A 17,206-nucleotide genomic window follows, 5' to 3' on the forward strand; every position below is an offset into this window, starting at 1 on the left:
ATAAAAAAATAATGTCCTATATGTGTGCACGCATCAAATCAGCCAGAGGACAAAATGTTGCTGAATTTTTTGAACCTAACAAAAAAATTCAAAATTCTTCTTGAAGAAGAAATTTATAGAATTATGCGATTATAGACAAGTCAAGAGTTACAGTAAGAGATTTCAACCTCCCTTTCTCAGTAACTGGTGGAAAAATTAGACAAAAAATCAGTAGAGACTTAGAAGACTTGAACAACACTACTAATGAACTTCATCTAATTTACATTTATGAAAGACTCTATTCACCCACAGCAGAAAGCATATTTTAAGTTGTGCATGGGCATTTAGCAGCATAAAATATGTATTAACCATAATGAAAATCTCAATGGATTTTAAATGACGTAATAACACAACATACAACCTTGATCACAATACAAAGTTGAAATCAGTAACAGGAAGATCTCTGGAAAGTTCCCAAATATTTGGAAATTCATTAACACAAGTCTAACTGACCTGTAAATCAAAGCATAGATTGAGGATGAGATTAGAAAGAAGTTTGAACTGAAGGGCAAATAAAAACACAGCATGTCAAAATGTATGATATCAGCCAAATCAGTAGTAACAGAAAATTTTATTAGAAACGAATCAATAATTAGAAAAGAATCAACGATCTCAACATATTTTCAAAATTCACTTATATTAAAGCACATATTAGTAATGCATTTCTTTTCATGACTGGTGTTCTGCTGAGTTGATATACTGCATTTTGTTTATAATTCAGCAGTTTATAAACATCTGAATTACTTCCACGTCTTGGCTATTATAAAATTGGCTGTTATAAGCATGTGTGTACAAGTTTTGTTGTCGTTCGACTGCCTGTTTTCAAATCTAGTTAGAATATCCTCAGTAGTGATGCTGTTGGGTCCCGTGGTAATCTGTGGGTGCCTTTTTTTTTTTTTCAACGTTTATTTATTTTTGGGACAGAGAGAGACAGAGCATGAACGGGGGAGGGGCAGAGAGAGAGGGAGACACAGAATCGGAAACAGGCTCCAGGCTCTGAGCCATCAGCCCAGAGCCCGACGCGGGGCTCGAACTCACGGACCGCGAGATCGTGACCTGGCTGAAGTCGGACGCTTAACCAACTGCGCCACCCAGGTGCCCCTGTGGGTGCCTTTTTGCGAAACAACTACACTGTTTTCCACAGAGGGTGTGCCATTTTATATTTCCACTCGCAATGTACGAAGGCTACGATTTCTGTACACTCTTACAATTTTTTATTGAAACTGGGATATTTTTGTTAATATGGCACCTGTGGAACCCGTAGTCTTACCCCCCTCAGACTTTGTTATTTATGCTTTTTGTGGGTTGTTTTGTAGTGAATTTTCTAACATTTTTTTAGGGCATCTACATTCTTTGCATATGTGACCGCTGAAGTCCTTGTTCCGTTGCATTGAAGGCCACCTAGTGATTTGGCACAGATTTCTTTAAATACTTGGAACAACAAACAAAAAAAACAAACAACAAAAACGCGAGTAGCTCCTTTCTGTCTTTGTAGATTGCCTCTGGATCAGGACACTGCCTCATAGCTTAGCCAGGCAGCTGACAATTCTGTCTTGTCTTTTGCTTTCTACATATTCCCCAAACATCTCTGTCCTTATCCTCTTCTTCTCAGGATTTTTAATCTGTCTATTGCTTGCCCTGTTATTCCTTGTTCTAGGTGGCTCTGTTATTCCTTGTTCTAGGTGGCTCTGTTATTCCTTGTTCTAGGTGGCTATGGATAATATATTTGCTTACATGCTTTTGACCGCGAAGCTACTCAGCTTGTTGGTTGCTCTGTGGAGTTCCCTACTCTGCCATTTTCAGAGATGTCGCTGTTGGTCTTGTAAGTTTTCACTGAGCATAATCTCCTTCACTCATGTTATTGTTTCCTTTTTTTAAAATGTTTTTTCATTTTTGAGAGAGACAGATCAGAGACAGAGACAGAGACAGGGAGACAGAGCGCGAGCAGGGGAGGGCAGAGAAAGAGGGAGACACAGAATCCGAAGCAGGTTCCAGGCTCCGAACTGTCAGCACAGAGCCTGGTGCGGGGCTCGAACTCACGAACCGCAAGATCACGACCCAAGCTGAAGGCTGACACTTAACCAACTGATCCACCCAGGCGCCCCATTGTTATCTTTGATGTACACAGTTCCTTTCAATTGTTGACTCATGTTCTATGGTATAGATGTACAAAGTTTTCTTAACCAACCATCAAGTGAACTTGTGTATGGATATTAAGGAAATATAATTTTTCTTTATTCCGGAATAAATGCTCAAGTTTGAGATTTTTGGATGGTATATTAGTTGTAGGTTTAATTTTTAAGAAACTACCAAACTATTTTTAATAATTTAATAATTTATAATTTGAAAATATAATAATTTATATTATTTTGCATTCCTTCCAATAATATATAAATGATCAAATTGTGTCCACATCTTCACCAGTATTTGGTGTTGTTGCCACTTTTTCTTTTAGTCATTCTAATAGAGGTCATTGTGATTTAATTTACATTTCCTTAATGGGTAATGAAACTGAACATCTTTTCATGTATTTATTTGCCTTCTGTATATTCTACTGAGTGAAATTTCAGTCTATATATGTGGTCCATTTTCTAATTGTACTGTGTATTTTTCTATTATTGTATTAAATATATATGTATATATATACATATTCTAGATAGCAGTTATTTGTTGGAAATATACATTTCAAAGTACATTCTCCTAGTCTTGAAATTGTTTTTCATTCTCTACCCAGGGTTTTTTGTCCAGCAAAATAATTTAATTTTAATAAAACCCAATTTATCAAGCTTTTATTTTATAAATCATAGATTTGATGTGCAGTTTAAGAACTTTTTGATTATTCCTAGAATCTGAAGACTTTCTCCTAGGTAACTGTTATGGAATATAACAGTTTTACATTTAAGGTCATGATCTAGTTTGAGTTTATTTTTGTATAGCATGTGAGGTCAGTTTGAGATTTTATTTGTTTTGCTTTATTTTATTTGGCTAACAGATGTCCATTTTCTCCATCATCATTTTTAAAGACTATTCTTTCTCCATTGAATTTCCTTTGCAACTTTGCCAAAAGTCAGTAGAGCATTTTTGTGTGGATCTATTTTTGGTTTCTTCATCATGCTCCATTGATCTGTGTATAGATCCCTGAGCGAATACTATATTGTCTTGATTGCCGTAGCAGTGTAGTATGACTTAATATTTTATAGAGTGGTTTGTCCCATTATATTCTTCTATCTCAAGATTGTGTTAGTTACACTAGGACCTATGCCATTCCACATAAGTTTTAGAATAAGCTTGTCCACGTTTTCATAAACACTTGCAGGTATTTTGATAGGGATTGCACTAGACTTTTAGATCAATTTGGGAAGAATTGACATCTTTACTATCTTGAATCACATATGCTGTGATTTGTCTAATTTTTCACTGGTTTCCACAATTACAAAATGTTTTCACATAGGTAGAAGTTTGGTTTTTTTTTATAGTAACTTAATCTTCAGCAAAATTATGCAAATGTATGCATAAGGAAATTATCTCAGGAATACAATTTTGGCAGTTTGGTAGGGGCAGATGTTCTCTTTTTAGAATTTGGCTTATTTAAAAGAAAGATAATGGGGCAAAAAGATCTTCTATGTCTAATGTGAAAATCATGTAATTCTTCAGCTCATGGATCAGGAATATTCATTTATTCATCACATATCACTTTGTCCTCCAACAATGCTATCAAGATTTCTTGAATAACTGGAATTGATCTACTTCCTTATTCCTCCATCTTGCTTTATTTAATTGTATTTTTAAAAGTTTCTGACTATAGCCATAGTTCCCTTGAAATTTTCTTATACTTGTGAGAGCCATCATTTCCCTCCATGTAGCTCCCGTGCAAACAATTCTAAATACTTGAAACTGCTTTACATTTTTCCACCAAAAATGACTTTTCATTCTGTCAAATTGTAGTTTATATTCCTAAATAGGTGAAAGAGGAACACGGGGCATATCCTGGGGTGGACATACCACTGAACTGATCACGTCAGAGGGAAGGAAACAGCTTAAGTGCTTGGGGAGATTGCTATCTCTCTTTGTCTCTGTCCCTGTGTCTCTTATTCCTTCCTACTGCACCAGAGATTTAGTGGTCTCAGTGGGTCCCGGAAGACTACTGTGACAATAAAAGACAAGATGACATCATAAGGAAGGGACCCAGAAATATGATGTGATGAACAGACCCTAAACATGTGATACTCTGTACTCCTTGCTATGTAAAATTATAAATTTCCTAATTCCAGTTCCAGACAGATTTTTATAACATTCCCAATGAACTCTAATGATTAATAATTCTTAAAAAAAAAAAAGAGTTCTTAAGTATCAATGAGGTAACGAAAAATATCTCAATAGGAAAAGGACAAAGAAAATGAAAGCAAAACGTATAAAGGAAGCATAAATAACTAGTGAATATGTCTTAGTAAACTTAAAATTAAAAGTATTTTTTCTCTGTTAACTTTATTTTTTCTTTCATTTTTTCTCTATCAATTTTAAATTTTTTTATCATGTAATACTAATGCTTTTTAAAAGAAAAATATGGATGTAAGTGTGAATATGTTCATATTAAATGAAAAAGTACTGAATTGTTTTTCATGATTAAATTTGAGGATATTTGAGGGCTTTTTTTGTCTTTCCTTTACATTTATAAACTTTCTAAATATTTACCAAGTTCAAATAACATTTTTGTGCAAATAGATGAAATAAAAGGTGTTTCTAAAATATAAATAAATATAACATGAACAAAATGCTAAATGTGTGCATTATAATCATACTATTTTGGGCCATTTTTCCCTTCACAACTTGCACTAGTTATATCAAGAATTTCTAGCATTCTTATCAATAACTTCTGTATGTTATAGTCAATAATTGACTTTTTATCTACAGAATTTTTTTAAGAAAAAACAATTTTTCCCCTCAGCATAAGAGCTATATTTGCATAGTAAGAGCCATGACTCATTTATGAACTATATCTCTGTGTTTTTAATAGCTATATCATCTATATTTATATATCTATACGTATATCTAGATCTACATGTAAAGCATCAGATCTATACTTCAGATTATTGAAGGAGAAATAACTTGTTTGCAAATTTACCTCATCCAAGCATGTCATGAATAATATGTAAGACTGAATATAACAAACTGCATGAAAACCTAGAACAAGCATAAGACCTTTATATACATGTGTGAATGTATGTATTAATTTCTCTTTTATTTGGGCAGGACCAATTTACAAAACCGGGCATGTTAGCATAATCTTATCTATTGTTAATAAAGATTTGTTGTTGGTCTTATTTGGTTTTGTCCGTCATTTGTTATGCACACACCATGAGTAATCTCAAAGAATATAGATGGTTGGATTACTTCTGGTTACTATTAAATCCTAAATCTCATTTATTTATTTATTTATTTACACCCAATGGGGGGGACATACTAGATAGGTAGGAGAACCTTGGATCAGTGTGGTATACTCTATATGTTTTGTAAATACCTAATGATACAATGATAAGTTGTTAAAACCACAATTGGAGAGGATGAATTTAAATAACCTGTTTTAGATTTGACATTTCAAGAAAATGAAATATGTTTGAAGAAGTAGGTCCTTTTGACAATATGATCAAACAACCAACATTCTTGAAAGCATATTTTAAGATTTTATACACCATACAAAAATTATGAAACCATAATTTTATGACAATACTTGAAATTAACATTTGGAAAATTACCTTGGGTACAAAGTAAATGAAAAGTAAAATCACATACTGTTTTAAATTTAACAAAAGAGACTATCATGTCAAAAGTCTAAAATAGGAATAAAACTTCATTTGGAGGAAAATTAAGAGTCTTGAATGATTTTATTTTTTTAAAACAGAAACTAGATAGAAACTTCAATAATAATTTAAATAAATTGGAAAAATAATTTAAAAATCTAAATAAAACGGGAATAGAAAATACTAATAAAATGTGTGAAATCACTAGGAAAGTTACAAACATTAAATATTGAAACTTACAGATTTTGGGAACAGACTGTGAATGTCTTCTCACTACTCTTATTTAAAATAAGACAGAAAGAGGGGCACCTGGGTGGCTAAGTCAGTTGAGCGTCCAACTTCGGCTCAGGTCATGATCTCACAGTCTGTGAGTTAGAGTCTTGCATCAGTCTCTGTGCTGACAGCTCAGAGCCTGGAGCCTGCTTCAGATTCTGTGTCTCACTCTCTCTCTGCTCCTGCTCTGTCTCTCTCTGTCTCAAAAATTAAAAAAAAATTAAATTAAATTAAATTAAATTAAATTAAATTAAAAAATTAAAAAAATAAGACAGAAAGAAAATAAAATAAACAGTAAAAAGAATTAAGGAATTGTAAAAAAAAATCACATAATTGCAAAACAAGAAAACTCAAGATATTTAATGACAAATGGTTATCTCTTAATAAGAGATGATTTTAATTAAATAGGAAAATATACAAAAGTGAATAGCTTTCTATCACGGCACCTTATTTATAAAGGAAAAAGGGGAAATATATAATTTATTACAAAGAAACAACTGTAGGCATGTAGAAATAAATTCAAAAAGAAAAGTAAGTTACTTGCATGAATCACTAATTTTTGCTCAAGAATACAAAAGTGAATCTGGATCAAATGTATAATTCTTTAGAGTGGACAAAATGTCAGAATACTTTAGCTTTCTCAATTGCATTAAATGCAATTCCAATAAGAATTCATTTACAGAACTGGATAAAATAATTTAAGAATGCATATAGTAAAAAAATAGTCACTCGAGAATTGTCAAGTATGTTTTAAAGAGAAGACCATAGAAGGGGACCTGAGTAGCACATATTAAAATATGCCATCATCTACTGTAACAATTGGTAGGACATGCTATTAGATTAGTGTAAAGGAACAGAGTATAGAAACAGATGGATATTTGTAACCAACTATATACACAAATGTACATGCATATATTTTCTGTTGGATAAATTATTCATATAAAATGGAATATCTCTAGTATTATCAAACAATAATTTAGAGACACAGACAGCTAATTTGGAGACAAAGATTTCTAAACAAGTTATTCTTTACAAGTCAGTGGACCTTCTGAGACTAGCCATGTGAACTCTCGTGCCAAAACAAAGACAGAGAGGCAGCTTGTTGGGATAATGTAGGAAAGGAAAGAACAAAACCAGTCAAGGTGGCAAATACTGAAAATAATTCTCACACCTTTGGGTCAGTCCCGAGGCTTCCAGATGTATGAAAGAAAGAGGCTTGAAAAATAAATGAACCCGTAGTGGCAGTGTTGGAAAAAACCCCATCTCCAGAATAAAGAGAAGAACCTGTTACGGAAATATCCCTTAGAGAACTGAGGGTGAAGGAAAAAATATCAACAACAGAAATATGATAGCATCCATGAATCGAAAGGAATTATATATTGGTTTCTAATTTCCCACTTAAAAAAAAATAGCGCTCCTTGTAGAAATGGTATATCCTAAACCAGGAAAGGAAAAATACTAGGTAATAGGATATCATATGTCAGAAAGCAAGGAAGAACTCAAAATCAAATAGGAAGACTCACCAAAAAACAAAGAGGTCAAGCCTAGAGGGCCTTCTGTGGACTAACTCTGGTATGTTTAAATAGCAACACCATTAGTAACTTATTGTAGTTTTTGGAAGTGATTACAAAAAGATTAAATAAATAAAAATACCTGAGTTCGCAGCATCTTCACCACAAGTAGATTTCATTTCAGGAAAGCACTTTCTTTGCTTATCCATAGAAGAAACTCATCTGTTCAAGTTTTATCATGAGAGTGCAGCAATTTAAATACAGTCATAATGAGAGTTTGAAATATCGTGAGAATTACCAGCATGTGACATACAAGTGAAATGAGCAAACAATGTTGGAAAAATGGTGCTGGTTCAATATAGGTTGAACGAACCTTCACTCTGTAAAAAAACACATCTGTAAAACACAGTAGAGTGAAGTACCATAAAACTAGGTATGCCTGTAAGAAAGAATTAATATTAGTAAGAAAAAACTTAGTAAGTCCTTTATGTGTATAAGAAAGAGGAAAAGATAGAGTCAGAGAAATGGATGCTAAAATCAATGATTGAACTGTTTCAGAAAATAGAAATTTGCACAATGCCCGATGATACTCCATAGGTTATTTGACAATTGCAAGGGGGAAAAATAAGTAGGCCCTCCTTAAAAAGGTCTGGTGGCCATTTTCTTTAAAAAGTAATCAAATTTAACATCAGGAACAGTTGGATCCTGATTTAGGGAAAAAACATAAATTTTGAGGATAAATAAAGAAATTTTAATGCAAATTGCTATTAGAGGATATTAGAAAATATTTATTGGTTTTCCATGTGAAAAGGAACAACTAATTGAATAAACTACTAAAAAATTCCTTATTTTTATAAGATATATATAATGTATTCTGGGGTAAAATGTCACGATTTCTGGAACTTACTTTTAAGTAGTGCAGATAGATGGTTAGAGGAAATATAGTAAAATATTAAGATTATTGAATGTAGATTTTTCTTTTAAGAGTTTTCATTGTGTTATCACTTTTTACTTTAAGGTATACAATTTTTTTTTCATAATAAGTGTTAAAAAATAGAAAATTAAGAAAAAATATTTATATATTCTTTAATTATAAAAAGCAAAATATTGGGATAATCAATATAAAATAGTCATACATAATTACATAAATTATTTCTATACTAAACAAATTTAAATATAGTAACAAACCAGGGGTTAAATTCACAAACACAAAGAAAAATTTGAAAATTCATTAGAGATTCAAATAAAAAGAAACATATCTTATGAACCGAGTGTGAACACAAAAAAGAAAAAAATAGTCAAAAAATTGTATTAGAAAACTGGCCGACATCACTGGTATTTACAGTAATGAAAATTAAAACAGTTAAAAACAACTTTAAAAAAACTTATCAATAAGCAGCTATTTTAAGAATGATGGCATGTTGCCTTTTTTTTTTTTTAAGTGTATTTATTTATTTTGAGAGGGAGAGACAGTGTGAGTTGGGAAGGGGGACAGAGGTGAGGGGAGAGAGAATTCCAAGCAGGCTCTGCATTGTCGGTGTAGAACTCAACATGGAGCTCGAATTCACCAACTGTGAGATCATGACCCTAGCTGGAATCAAGAGTCAGAGGCTTAAGGGACCGAGCCATTTGGGGCAGGGGGACCCCGCATTTGTTGCCTTTAAGCATATGAAGGAAAACACATTTATACATTGTTATTGGAACAAACTTTTGGGAAAAGACTATGCCAGTATCTGCTAAAAGTAAATTTTGCTACAAACAGACAAACAAACAAACAAAAACACTGCAAGTGTATTCATGCAAAGATGTTTATTGAAGCAAGTTATCCAACTGAAAACAACTTGAATGTCAAATAGTATGGAATTGTTAAATAAATTATGCTACATCTGTAGTTAGAAAATGAAGCAGTTAAATAAATTAGTTTGTTATTCGTGTCTTGCCCTAGAATTATGTGTATAATACGTGATTCAGTAGTGGATAATTCTGGTTTTGTAAAATATAACAATTAAAAAAAGAAAAATAGACCATATGTGTATATCTATATCTATATCTGTATCTCTTCTGTATATCTGTGTATCTTCTATAAATGTATCTATAGCTTCAGCTATCTTTGTACAAGGGTGAAAAAGACAACATTGTGAAAGCAGATATCCAAACGGCCAACACTGCTAAGCATTCCTCAAGGTAGAGGGAGCTAGAAGGAGACCGAAAGCCAAGACAATTAACACTTAACTTATAAATATCTATTCTTTGAATTGTTGCAAACGTGTACTCTTTCCCTGATTAAAAAATAATATCACAGTTTAAAAACTCCCTCAACAAAAGCAACAAAAGAAATTGCTACTGAATGAATTATATCTATTCAGTCACAAATTATTTTCTAATGTGCAGAAGTTTGACTGCAGGCATATCGCAAAGAGAAACGATGTGCGAAGCTTTTCATGTAAGATTAATGATGTCGTATAATGTGTGGTCCTTTTACTTTAAAGAAAGGTATCACAATGTGATACTTTATTACTATGCCATTTTAATTACTGCATCTCTGTGTGCTTTATTGTGAATATTTTTAGTGTTGGATTTTTGACCCTAGGCAGTTTCATTATGAAGTAGGGTTCCTTTTCATGGATTAGCAAACGTTACAAATCAAAAGGATGAAGTATAAACACAATGGATTGTAACTCAAAACTCTTAAATTTCCTCATATTTTTCTCTTTATCTTGGTGGAACAAAGCGAAGACTCAGTAAGTTAGTGAAACGAATAAATGAGAGGAAGACTGGCTATTTTTCTTAGAAAGAAGTTTGGGGGAAACTGTCACTTTGATTAGTAAATTAGAGAAACCAGGAAGCATATTGTGTTTTTAAGGCTAAAATATAAAATGTTACCAAGGGCCTAGAAAACCATTGTGTTATAATATAGAAAAACTAAATAGGGGAGCCTGGATGTCCAGTCTGTTAAGCGTCTGCCTCTCAATTTCAGCTCAGTTCATGACCTCACCATTTGTGAGTTCGAGCCCCATGTGGGGGCTTGGAATTCTCTCTCTCTCTCTGCCCCTCACAAGCTTTCTCTGTCTCTAAAAATAAATAACATGAACACTTTTTTAAAAAAGGAAAAAAAAATGAACCTAAATAGTAATTATGATTTATAGGATTAGCAGTCCTCAAATCCTCTAATACAAACATTAGAACGGTCTTTTAAGAATAATAATTATATGGAAACCTCTTATCCCAGCCTTTCTTATTCCCCTAGTATTTTTGTCCTTTTAGACGCTGCAGAGATGTAAATCTGTCCTATAAAACTCCCATCTACCGAGTTAGTAAACTCTACTTGTGTTTTGTTCTCCTCTTGGGTATCATAAGACACAAGATTTATATCTCCTTTTTGAAGTCACCATCTGACTTGGCATCTCACCCATCAGACTGTGAAACCTTGAGAGCCAGAGTCATATCATTAATCTTTGTAACTTCAAGAGGAAGCAAAGTACCTAGTTCATATCAGGTGCTGGGTAAATGCTTGCTGAATTCAGTGCATTGATATTCATGATACTGGACACATTAAAGGCAATTAGGAAATCGAATCACATATCTGAAACTAAATGTGATGATTTATATTATCTTTGGGAAAGACAAACCTACTCTCAAGCATTTAGTGGATAGCACTGACTCTAGTATGTTATCTTTCCCATGTTGTGAAAGGATATCTATTCTTCCCTTGTCAATTATCTTTTGATCTTTTGTCGCCTCATTTATATTTCATGGAAAAAAAAAAACTAAGTGCATTTCCACTGGAACTCTGTCATCTTCACACCATCAAATCTATCTACAGGTTAATCATATTCTCTGCTTTCTCCTCTTTACATTGGATAAAATGTCTTCATTTCTATCAAAGCCCATCTCTTTAACTTGCTTAGGATCTTATATATCCTCGTCTTTCTAGGGTTTTCATTAATATGATTATACTCCATTGTTAACTAACTATTCCCCCCCGCCCCCCTGCCTTTACTGAGTTATGCTTGTGCTGCTGTACTAATGTCTACAACTATAGTGTCTAAGCAGTAGAAATTTATTATCTCACAGTTCTGGAGATCAAAAGTCCAAAATCAATTTTACTTGACTACTGTCAAATAAAACCACAATAGAATCTGGAGATTGTAGGAAAGAATCTGTTTTTCTGCCTTTTTTCCTGATTCTGTAGGTGGCCCACGATCCTCAGTTCATGGCCATGTCACTCCAATCTCTGTTTTCATTGTCACATTTTCTTCTAGGACTTTGTGTCTGTTCAGGTTGCTATAACAAAATACCATAAACTGAGTGGCTTATAAACAATAGAAATCTAGGGGCGCCTGGGTGGCTCAGTCGGTTAAGCGTCTGACTTCAGCTCAGGTCACGATCTCACGGTCCGTGAGTTCGAGCCCCGCAGGCTCTGGTCTGATGGCTCAGAGCCTGGAGCCTGCTTCGGATTCTGTGTCTCCCTCTCTCTCTGCCCCTCCCCCGTTCATGCTCTGTCTCTCTCTGTCTCAAAAATAAATAAACGTTAAAAAAAAATAAACAACAGAAATCTATTTCAGATAGTTTTGGAGGTTGGGAAGTCCAAGAAAAACCACCAGCTTCCTGGTTGATAAAGAAGCGTCTCTTTAGAGCCTTTTTTATAAAGGCACTCAGGGCATTTGGGAGCTTAAGTGTCTGACTCTTGATTTTAGCTCAGATCACGATCTCACAGTCCTTAAGATTGAGCCCCGTGTTGGGATCCGCGCTTATAGTGCACAGCCTGCTTGGAATTTTCTCTCTCCTTCTCTTTCTGCCCCCCCCTCAATAAATAAAGAAACATTAAAGAAAAAAAGAAAATGAAAAAGTGAAGGCACTAATCTTATTCACAAGATCTCCACACTCATGACCTAATCACCTCCCAAAGACCCTACCTCCAAATACCATCCTATTTGGCATTAAGATTTAACATATGAATCTGAGAATTAAAACACTTTATCTGGCCCGCTCTGCCTTCCCTCAGTTCATTTTTTTCTTCATACAAAGTACATTTCTTCCATCCCAATAGCGCCAAAATTCTTAACTCTTGCCAGCATCGACTGTAAGGTAGAAGTCCAAAGTCTCTTCCAAATGCCAGTCCAATCAGATATGGGTGAGACTCTAGGTATGATTCATCCTGAGGCAAACTCCTCCAGCTCTGAACAGTCTGAAGCCAGACTGTTATGTGCTTCAAAAATATAATGATGGGGCCGGCATAGGATAGACATTCCCATTCCAAAAGGGAGAAACTGGAAAGAATAAAGGAGTGACAGGTACCAGTAAGTCCCAAACTTAACGGAACAAAAGTCATTAAATCTTAAGGCTTGAGAATAATCCTTTTAGGTCTGATACTCTGTCCTCTGGACCCACCGGGGCTACAGTCCTTCTGTGGCTCTTAGGAGTTGGAATCCCATGCCTTCAGCTCTCCCGGGAAATAATTCTGACTCCATTGCCCTCCCCATTTTGGGCCATTCAGGTGACTCTGCCCCCATGGCTCTCTTAGACATTGCCCCAAGTGGGCTTTCTGCAGTGAATCCATTCTTTAAAATATAAGTGAAGGCAGCCATGATCCTGCACATTTGCCCCTGCCCTTGCCCTGTGTGTACCACTAGACACAGTACTGCAGATGCCACCAAGGTTTGTTGTTTGTTGCATCCGGAGGGGTGGCCGCTGTATCCAGTGCTGCATGGGCACCTGCTGAAGTCACACTCAGGGCAGCTTAGGAGTGTGGCAACCTGTGCAGCTAGAGGAGCCCATCAGGTGAGATGACGCCAGAAAGTGTGCTCCAGGTCTCTCAGACTTGGGTGGCCCCTAAAACCACTCTACCTCAAAGCCTTTGCCTTCTGGGCCTTTGATGAGAAGGGCACCTCTGAAGGTCTTTGCACTGTCTTCAGGGTCATTCTTCCATTGCCTTAGAGAACAGCACTTAGATTCTGTTCAGAATGCTAATCCATACTAATTTTCTCATCAACTGATCTCTTGGCCACGTCATTTGTGTTCTTTCCCCAACGAGGCTTTCTCTTCCTTCACAATATGAAAAGGCTGGGAATGTTCTATACCTTTAAGTCCTGTTTCCATTTTGATTAACAATTCCATCTTTAAGCCATTTCTCTTTTCTCATAGTGTAGTATAAACAGTAAGGAGGACCCAAGATATATCTTTAACACTTTCCTTAGACATAGCTTCAGGGGCACCTGGGTGGCTCCGTTGGTTAAGCATTCAACTTGATATCTTGATATCAGCTTGATCATCAATCTTGATATCAGCTCAGGTCATGATCACACAGTTTGTGAGATAGACCCGTGTTGGGCTCTGTGCTGACAGTGCAGTGCCCATTTGGGATTCTCTCTCTCCCTCTCTCTCTGTCCCTCCCCCTCCTCTTCCAAAAATAAATATATAAGTATTAAAGAAAAAAAAAAAGAAATAGCTTCAGCTAAATATCCAATTTCATTGCTCACAAGTTCTATTTTCTGTGGACATAAACACCGTCCCACCAAGCCCTTGGCCATTTTATAACAGAGAAGACCTTTCCTCCGTTTTCCAGTAACATATTCCTCATTTCCATCTGAAACGTCACCCATAGCCTCACTGTCCACACTTCTACAGCACTCTGTTCAGGATTCCTCATGTGCTCTCTGAAAAGGTTGAGACCTTCACAGCTCCCCTTGTTTCTTTCTGCACCCTCCCCAGAGTTATCCTCGACTTTTCCTTTCACAGCAAGATAATATTTGTCTAACATGCACCTCAAAACTCTTCCCGTTACCCAGTCCCCAAACAATTTCCACACTTTAAGGTGTTTGCTACAGCGACACCCCACTTCTCATTGGCAATTTTTGTCTTAGTCTGTTCAGGCTGCTATAACAAAAGTATAGACTGGGTGGTGTCATGTAAACAGCAAAAAAAAAAAAAAAATGTTTCTTATAGTTTTGGAGTCTGGACAGTCCTAGATAAAGGTGCTGGAAGATTTGGTGTTTGATGAGAGCCTGCTTCCATTCATAGAAGCTGTCTTCTTGCTGTGACCTCACATGATGGAAGGGGTAACGGGGCCATCTGAGTACTCTCTAATAAGGGCGCCAGTCCCATTTATGAGAGTTTTGGCTTCACGACCTAATCACCTCTTAAGGGACCCACCTCCTAAGGTGGGTTTAGGATTTAATATACGAATTTAGGGCAAGGGACGCAAATATTCAGCGTATAACACTGACACTCCTACTTCTTTTAAGAACCCTTGCAATTACATTGGGCTCACTGAGATAATCTAGACTAATCTCCCAGGATTCTTAATTTAATCACATTGCAAACTCCCTATGTCATTTAAGTGACATATTTATAGGGGACTAGAGACTTGTTTAAGTCAGGGTCCTCCAGAGAACAGAATTAATAGGATGTATAGGGTGTGTGTGTATATGCGTGTGTGTGTGCATGGATCTATATATGTATATACATTGTGTGTGTGTGTGTGTGTGTGTGTGTGTGTGTGTGTATATATATATATATATATATATATATATATATATATAAAAGGATTTGGCTCACATGATTACAGACTCTGAGAAGTGCCAAAATCTATAGTTGACCAGGTGGAGACAGAGGACAGCCAAGCGTATGGTTCCAGCCACTGTCTGGGGAATGCAATTCATTTTATTCAGGTCTACTGATTCAATTATTAATCTTATCCAGAATCGCCCTCATAGACACACCCAGAATAACTCTCAATTAAATATCTTGACACCCCTCAGCTCAGTCAGGTTGACACATAACATTAACCATCACATATGTGTCCATGTTTGGGGGACCGTTTTTCAGCCTACTGCAATTCCTATAAGCATAAAACATGCTCTAGCATACTCATCTTAAACTAAGCCATACCTTGTTTTATTGTGCTTTGCTTCATTGTGCTTCACAGATATTGTTTCTTGTCTTTTCTTTTTTAATTGAAGGTTTGTGGCACACCCTATGTAAACAAGTTTATCAGTGCCATTGTTTCCAACAGCATTTTCTCACTTCGTGCCTGGGTCACATTTTGGTAACTCTTGCAATATTCTAAACTTTTTCTAGCTGCATTTAGAACTTTTGTAGGAAGAGATCAAAATGCCACTATTAACTGGAGTTTGGAAGAAGTGGATTCCAACCATCCTGGAGGACTTTGAGGGGTTCAGGGATCCAGTGGGGGAAGTGACTACGGATGTGGTAGAAACAGCAAGAAGAGAATTAGAGGGGCGCCTGGGTGGCGCAGTCGGTTAAGCGTCCGACTTCAGCCAGGTCACGATCTCGCAGTCCGTGAGTTCGAGCCCCGCGTCGGGCTCTGGGCTGATGGCTCAGAGCCTGGAGCCTGTTTCCGATTCTGTGTCTCCCTCTCTCTCTGCCCCTCCCCCGTTCATGCTCTGTCTCTCTCTGTCCCAAAAATAAATAAACGTTGAAAAAAAAATTAAAAAAAAAAAAAAAAAGAAGAGAATTAGAAAGGGAGCCTGAAGACGGGACTGACTTGCTTCAATCTCATGATAACACTTGAACAGGTGAGGAGTCGCTTCTTATGGATGAGCAAGGAAAGTGTTTACCTGAAATGGAGTCTACTCCTGGTGAAGATGTTTTGAAGATTGTTGAAACGACAACAAAGGATTTAGATTATATAAACTTAGTTGATAAAGCACTGGCAGGGTTTGAGAGGACTGACTCCGATTTTGAACGAAGTTCTAGTTTGGGAAAAGTGTTACCAAACAGTCTCACATGCAACAGGGAAATCACTCATAAAGGGAAGAATCAATGTGACAAACTTCATTATCGCCTCATGTTAAGAAATTGCACGGCCACCCAAACTTTTGGCGACAACCACTCTGATCAGCCAGCAGCCACCAACATCAAGGGAAGACCCTCCACCAGCCAGAAAGATTATAACTTGCTGACAGCTCAGATGGTGGTTAGCATTTTTTTTCTAGCAATAAACTGTTTTTTTTTTTTAAATTAAGGGGCATACACTGTTTCTTCAGACATAATGTTATTGCACACTTAACAGACTAGAATGCTGGGTAAGCATAACTTTTATGTGCACTGGTGAACCAAATAATTCATTTGGTTCATTTTATTGTGGTCATCTGGAACTGAACCCGCAATATCTCCGAGATGTCCCTGTAGTTTTCGACGGATGCCACATTCTTCTGCATTTTACCCTCTATTTCTCTACTCCAGTTCACATGCAAACGTGAAGGAGCTCTGTATATTTTCTCAAGCTCTAAAACTCAATTCTCTTCTAAACCCTTATTAAGTGGCCTTTGGGCCCCTCCATTTTGCTTTGTCTTGTATCAAGGTAAAAATGGCCTGCAATGTTGCCATATATAATGACCTTTATTATTATGGTCATATATATAATGACTCTTTATTCTGATCTTACCAGACATCACAACATGTGTCTCAGACTCTCCCTTCTTGGTCGCCATGAGGCCAACTTCTCATCATTCAAGGTTCAGTTTGAATGTAGCATTGGAGATGCCCTCTCTAACCTCTTTAAATAGACCCCCCGTCAGGCTTCAGTTTTATTTCCTTCAGGATATGTATCAATCCTGAAAT

Source organism: Lynx rufus, unplaced genomic scaffold (genome assembly GCF_022079265.1).
Source record: "Lynx rufus isolate CCGP_SWC_20201006 ecotype Redwood Valley unplaced genomic scaffold, mLynRuf1.p SCAF_3, whole genome shotgun sequence".
Lineage (NCBI taxonomy): Eukaryota > Metazoa > Chordata > Mammalia > Carnivora > Felidae > Lynx > Lynx rufus.